This window comes from Lithobates pipiens, unplaced genomic scaffold (assembly GCF_037356315.1).
Source record: "Lithobates pipiens isolate NorthernLeopardFrog02 unplaced genomic scaffold, aLitPip1_a1.2 Scaffold_25, whole genome shotgun sequence".
NCBI classification, from domain to species: domain Eukaryota; kingdom Metazoa; phylum Chordata; class Amphibia; order Anura; family Ranidae; genus Lithobates; species Lithobates pipiens.
Window position 1 is genome coordinate 231,593,546 of NW_027507787.1, and position 7,136 is coordinate 231,600,681.

The following is a 7,136-nucleotide window of genomic DNA, read 5'->3' on the forward strand; positions in this document are numbered from 1 at the left end:
AGGCCCGGGTACCATTCATTTAGTCCATTACAAGACATTAGAATGGATCTGGTCAGCATGGCTAGCTCTCATCAAAGGATTACTGCCCCTGGAGCTCAGCACAGCACATCCTTACTCGTGCCCAACACCTTAGACACTGGCGAAAAAACTGAGGACTCCCAGTAATGGGAGGGGTTATATGGGGGAAGTACACGCCTTAAGGGGCGTGCCAGTGTCCAGCACCTGTCGGTCCGATATAACCCATGTAGTAATTACTACGGCTCTGTGTCCCCTGATGTAAGAAAAGAAAGAGAACCACACTGCCCAGCACCACCAGAAAGAGAACCACACTGCCAAGCGCCACCAGAAAGAGAACCACGCTGCTAAGTGCCACCAGAGAGAGCACCATACTGCCCAACGCCACCAGAAAAAGAACCATGCTGTCCAGCGCCACGAGAGAGAGCTCCACACTGTCCAGCGCCACCGTAGAGAGAGCCACACTGCACAGCGCCACACTGCCCAGTGCCACCAGAGAGAGTGCCACACTGCCCAGTGCCACCAGAAAGAGAACCACGCTGCCCAGAGCCTCCAGAAAGAGAACCATGCTGCCCAGCTCCACCAGAGAGAATTCCACACTGCCCAGCGCCACCAGAGAGAACTCCAGAATGCCCAGCACCACCAGAAAGAGAACCACACTGCCCGGCGCCACCAGAGAGAGCGTCACACTGCCAAGCTCCCCCAGAAAGAGAATCACACTGCCCAGCGCCACCAGAAAGAGAACCACACTGCCAAGCACCATCAGAAAGAGAACAACGCTGCCAAGTGCCACCAGAGAGAGCGCCATACTGCCAGTGCCACCAGAAAAAAAACACGCTACCCAGGGCCACCAGAGAGTGCCACACTGCCCAGCACCACCAGAGAGAGCGACCCACTGCCCAGCACCACCAGAGAGCACCACACTGCCCAGCGCCACCAGAGAGAGCGCCACACTGCCCAGTGCCACCAGCGAGAGTGCTGCACTGCCCAGTGCCACCAGAGAGAGTGGCACACTGCCCAGTGCCACCAGAGAGAACGGCACACTGCCTAGTGCCACCAGAGAGAACGCCACACTGCCCAGCGCCACCAAAAAATAGAACCACGCTGCTCAGCGCCACCAGAGAGGGCCACACTGCCCAGCGCCACCAGAGTCCTGCTCTCAGTTTTTGGCCAGTTCCCGTCTGTCATGTCAAATCCGGAGTTCCTGCTGATGATCAATTGGCTTCAGGAACCTTCTCCAATGTAGAGGGGACTTCTGGGATCCATAGACTGAAGATACCAGCCCTGGATGCTGCCAACATGAACTCTACAAAGCATGGACTCATCCTGTGCAGGTATGCTGGGCAGCCATAAGCATGAGTTAGAGACAATGGTCTTTAGAAACTAGACTGCACTTTGCTTGAAGTTGTAATATTTGGAAATTTCAGTTGCGCTTTGGAAACTTTGTCCTTACCTGGTCTAAAGTTACTAAAAATGTGTAATGCAAGTAACCGGCACACTCTGTACTTAGTCTATGGCCTGGGTTAGTAAGGCACAGTGGAGTATGATGACAGTTCTACAGGAGGTTTGTTGTCAGCAATATCGTCCCTGGTGGTCCATCTCCCATAGCAATGGGAGAAAATCAGCACTCAGAGGTTCCTGACCTGTGCACCAGGTACGGAGAGGAAGAATTGATGAAGAACATGCATGGAGTCAGCACTAGGTGCTTGGCAGGGCTCCATTCCATTACTGGGAGTAAGGTATCAGAGATAGGCTGGACATGTGGAGAAGGTATAGGCTCAACGTGTACCTTCTAAGTGCAAGAAGTTAAAGTGAAGGTATACATTAACACGAGGACGAGAAACTTAACCGGAAGACAAATTATTGTTTAAGTGTAGACGATGTACAGCCATCTTGAAGTTTTATGTCTGCCTTAAGGTTGAGTTATCCATGAAAGCAGCCTCTTCCTTGTCCCAGGACATTGATTGATATGGTATAAGTAAAGATATCCCATATATAGGAGAGTGAACCTGTTGAGGGTGCCTAGCACGTATGTGACCAACACTTGACACCCAATGAGGAGTGAAAAATGGAAAGTGTCATCTGCCTGCACTACACGCTTATCTTCCAGTCATGGTAGTGTAGTTTATGAAATACACTTACATGTTCTTGATTCTACAATATACAACCTGAAAGCCATGACCTGGGGTAATTCTGGCAGCCAGGATATAGATATCTATGTGGAAATATCAGACACTATTGGGGACTGAGGGGAACCTGAGAGATCCCACACAATCTGCTTAATTCATCCATTTGGAAATTCCATTGCACTCCTTAAGGTGATAGGCCCAGGAGAAAAAAAATCCAAAAAATGGGATATCACCAGCACATCACTGAGAATTGAAGAGAGTCTGGGAGGTCCCACATAATCTGGTCTGTCCATATATTTGGGAAATCCAGTGCACTCTTCACAGCCGTAGACCTAGGCGCCATCAACTATAAAGTCCAAGCAATGAGATATAACCAGCAAACCATTGGGGAATGGGGAGATCCTAGGAGGTCCCACACAATGAGGAGAACCTAAGAGGTCCCACACAATCTACTTTATCCCTATAAGGAAATCAAGTGCAGACCTACAGTAGGCTAAAGTGATATGACGTTGGCCCCATCTAGCATGAAGTCCAAGCAATAAGATATCCCCAGCACACCATTGTAGAAAAGTATAAAGGTGACATATATTTGCTGCCTTCCCCAGGCAATATTGTCATCACTGCTGCCCGAGAAAGAGGTTCCAAGAGGTCCTGAAACATTGGTTTCCTGTAGTGCCAAACAAATGTACCCTTTATATTTTTCTACCATGGTGTGTTGATGATATCTCAATGCTTGATGGCACCAACATCTTATCACTTTGATTCCCTCAAGATCTCTGGCTGTTTGGAGTGTGCCGAGTTTCACAAATATATGGACAGACCACATTGTGTGGGAGTTCCCAGGTCCTCCTCAGTCCCTAATGGTGTGCTAGCGACATCTTATTACTTTGACACAATATGGTCCTTCATACCTGCTGGTTCCCCTTTAGGATTATATTGATAATTTGGGCAAATTAGATCAATCACATTGCTTGGCTGAACATGGCCACCAAAAATGTATTCAAGGGATACCCAAATATTTTGAGAAGAATTCAGTGTGATTAATCCACCATCACCCCCTTATTACTGGAAAGACAGCATTTGTGACAATACTTATATATTTAATAAACCCAAAATTTGACCAGCACACCAGGATTTTTTTAACTCTTACAAAATTTGTAACACAGTCATTTGAATTTTGCTCAAATTGCTCTGCATTACATGTACTACTTTTGGAAGCGCAATACAACCGAACTGCATGGTGCAGCCAAATGTGCTGCAATTGCAACCTGCATTTGGAGTGTCGCTAACATTACAATTAGTACTTTATAATCCCATCGCACACATTCCTGGATGAGCTCTCAAATTTGGGTGCTGTAGCAACAATAATCTGGATACTGGTTCAAGTCAAGGTGAAGATATTTGCCAGCACACCATGGAACGACACAAGCAGCATCCAAACAGGTGATTTATTGCATGATCACAACACGATAGTGCAACGTTTCGGAGCCGTGCAGGGCGCCCTTGTCAGGCATGTGATGTGTGTAGAGTGACAGTGAAAAACATTTAAAGAGCCATCAACCAATCAGAAAAAAGAAAAAAGGGCAAAAAGTAAAAAAAACAAGCTCCTCCCAACTCCCCCGAGTGATAGGACGTCACAAATTCCGGCAAAACGGTTAAATATTTAGGGTACATACTACATGAGCACAAATCAAAATAAAATTGTATATGCCAAAGCAAAGCTTAATATGATAATATACTTTAAGTGCCATGAGGTACCTTGAAATGGTGCTGCTGCGGGGGCAGACCACCTGTGGGTAATAATGATCAGGGGGAGAAGAGATTGTGAGGCAGATCCCGCCTCACAGACGTGGCCGCGCTTGCGCAGTGCAGCAGAGGTTACTAGGCAGCCCAAGACGCTTCAGTGCTCTGCCAAGCCAAAGGGTACAGCAGTCACTGCCTATCGCACATGCGCGATGTGTCGGCGGTGGCTGGGGAGCTATGCAGGCTGTTGTGGAAACTGGTGACATCAGCGGACCCCGCCCACAACACCGGCGTTGGCCAATAGGGGGAGGAGGGCCAGAGACAGTGAATGCAAAGAGCCAACGGCCGCGAGTGTGAAAACAAGGCGTCCAGAAAAAGGCAGTGACAGTGAGTGAGAATGGAAAGAGGAAATAAACAGTAGACCACGGAGTTGGGAAGAAAAAGAAAAAGGAAGCAAAGAGGGGCAGAAAGCCATGGGGGAATCTAAGTCAAGAGGAAAAACAGTGGGTGGAAAAGGAAAAATAAAGAGAGGAAGAGAAAGAGGAAAGAGAGGTATATAAGAGAAAAATCGAAAAGGGGAGGAGAGAAAGAAGAGGGACAAGATGAAGCAAGGATAAATAAAAATAAGAAGAAAAAGGAAAAAAAGGAAGAAAAAGAGAAAGAAAAATGAAAGTAATAAAATTAAATCAAAAATGAACAATAAATATAAAAATAAAAATATGAAAAAAGAAGAAATAGATAAAAAAAGATATCAATAAAATAAAACAAACAATAAAAATAATAAAAATAAATATAAAGAAAATAAAGATAAGAATAGATAAAAATAACAATAATAAAGAAAAAGATTTAAAAAAAAATAATAATAATAGAAATTAAAATAAACAAAAATAAATATAGAAAGGAAAACCGAAATTAGGTATAGGTATAGATGAAAAATAAATAAATAAATAATAACAGATGCAAATAAGCGGAATAAAATAAGAATGAAATTAAATAGAGAATAAAATAAAAATAAAGATAAGGGAATGTAAAGAACTAGAGGAGATAGAGGGGGAACAAGAAAGAGGGGCGAAAGAGGTAGAGAGTAAATGTGGGGGGAGGGGGGGTTGTTAGGGGTGTAGATACGACAACGCAGGAGACCTGAAGGGCTTGAGATACAAAAACGATCAAAATTCTAATTCAATACCAGTGAAAATACACAAATTGTAGGGAGAGAACAATGGCATCCGCTGCAAATCTCAAGGGAAGTGCATTTTGAACGCAGTGTAGAAAATGTGGGATTTCCGCACTGCATTCTAGTGTAAACCGGGACCGCGGCTGCCCATAGATAGATCAAAATTCAGCCGGTTCAGCAGAGACCAGCCATATGGGCGCTGTAGTTGTACAGAAGGTAATCAACCAATCAACTTCTGTACAATCACCCTGTTGGAGAATTTCCTCTGCAGGCTATAGCTCCCCGCTGTCACAATACAGAGTCACAGAGGAGAGGATTCCCCATCCACATCTAGTGTGTGCATGGGGGAGTTGGGTCAGTTTTTTCAATAAACCCACTAGAAGAATGAAAAAAAATGGACTCATCTATGGCCAGGCTTAGTCATTGTACACATATTGCATGTATATATATATATATATATATATATATATATATATATATATATATATATATATATATATATATTGCCAAAAGTATTGGTGACGCCTGCCTTTACACACACATGAACTTTAATGGCATCCCAGTCTTAGGGTTTTATGGGATTATGGTGTGGGGGTTGTTTTTCAGGGGTTGGGCTTGGCCCCTTGGTTCCAGTGAAGGGAACTCTTAAGGTGTCAGCGTAAAAAGACATTTTGAACAATTTCATGCGCCAAACTTTGTGGAAACAATTTGGGGAAGGCCCTCCCAGTGCACAAAGCAAGATCAAAAATGGATGAGCAAGTTTGGGGTGAAGGAACTCGACCGGCCTGCACAGATCTTTGGGTTGAAATAGAGCGGAGACTGCGAGCCAGGACTTGTCCAACATCAGTGCCTGACCTCACAAATGTCCTTCTGGAAGAATAGTCAAACATTCCCATAGACACACTTCTGCAAAGGGGGCCAACTCAATATTGAACCCTACGGACTAAGACGCCACTAAAGTTCATGTGTGTGTAAAGGCAGGTGTCCCAATACTTTTGACTATATGTTTTATTGATTATATTGTACATGTTGAGGTGGGTGAGAGGCAGAAAAGAACAGTTTCCAGTAAAGCGGGGGAAGGGTTCCTACCTTTGTTAGTTCATTTTTACCATCTGTGCCTTCTTGTCCCGGTAAGAAGTGCTCTGCTGTCCGGCTGTCAGAGGGAGTGACGGGAAATCCTCCAATGGAGTCACAGACAGGAATGAACACCGGACCGAAATCCAAAACTAAAAATAAAGACATTTTTTTAAAAATTCTGATATTTTGTGCAACATCTTTTTTCTCTATTTTGCTTTACTGTTTAAAAATCAGTCACACTGGGGAAGCCGAACAACGACCAGAGATTCCCAATACAGAAAAGGAGATCCACAGTATATTTATATATATATATATACACACACACACACACACACACACACACACACACACACACACACACACGTATATATGTGTATTTTACATGTGAACAACATAGCCCCAGTGTACACCATATACAATCACAGAGACATAAACACATCACCACCATAAAACGACATGTAGATGTCCATAGATAGACCTTAGCAACTGTTACAGCCCATAGCAACCAGGTAGATTCCATAGCAACAACAGAAAAAAACACATGTCACCCCCCACGGTATACACCAGACTGAATGTACAATACATACAGTATATATACAGTATCTCACAAAAGTGAGTACACCCCTTACATCTCTGTAAATATTTTATCCCCTTCCCGCCGAGCGTACGCAGATGTGTGTACTCGGCTTCCGGGGATTATACCGCGATGATGCCCGCAGTTGCAGGCATCATCCCGGTACTGTTTTTCAGAGAGGGCGATCGGCTTTCCAGCCATAACAACTGATGCGGCTAAAAGCCGAACGGCTGTTGTGCCGGAGGAGCGGGAGGAGCGCCCCCTCCCGCCGCTCTTACCGGGGCTCCCGTGCAATCGTGAGCCCCAATGAACAAACCGCCGCTTCTGGCGGCAAGGGACAGACTGGAATGAAGCCGTAAGCGAGTTCATTCCAGTCTCCTAATAATAAACACGGAAGCGACATCATGATGTCACTTCCCGTTTA

The 7,136-nt window shown here is 44.8% G+C and overlaps 1 protein-coding gene across 1 annotated transcript in view; it reads right to left on the reverse strand.

The window, feature by feature from the left end:
- The window catches only part of LOC143930945 (C-type lectin domain family 2 member B-like), a 175,495-nt gene extending 169,208 nt beyond the window's left edge, over positions 1-6,287 (reverse strand). Inside the window, exon 1 of the mRNA XM_077455640.1 lies at positions 6,151-6,287. The gene's annotated coding sequence lies outside the window, so the exon portion shown is untranslated. The remainder of the gene's footprint in view (positions 1-6,150) is intronic.
- Positions 6,288-7,136: the final 849 nt, after the last annotated feature.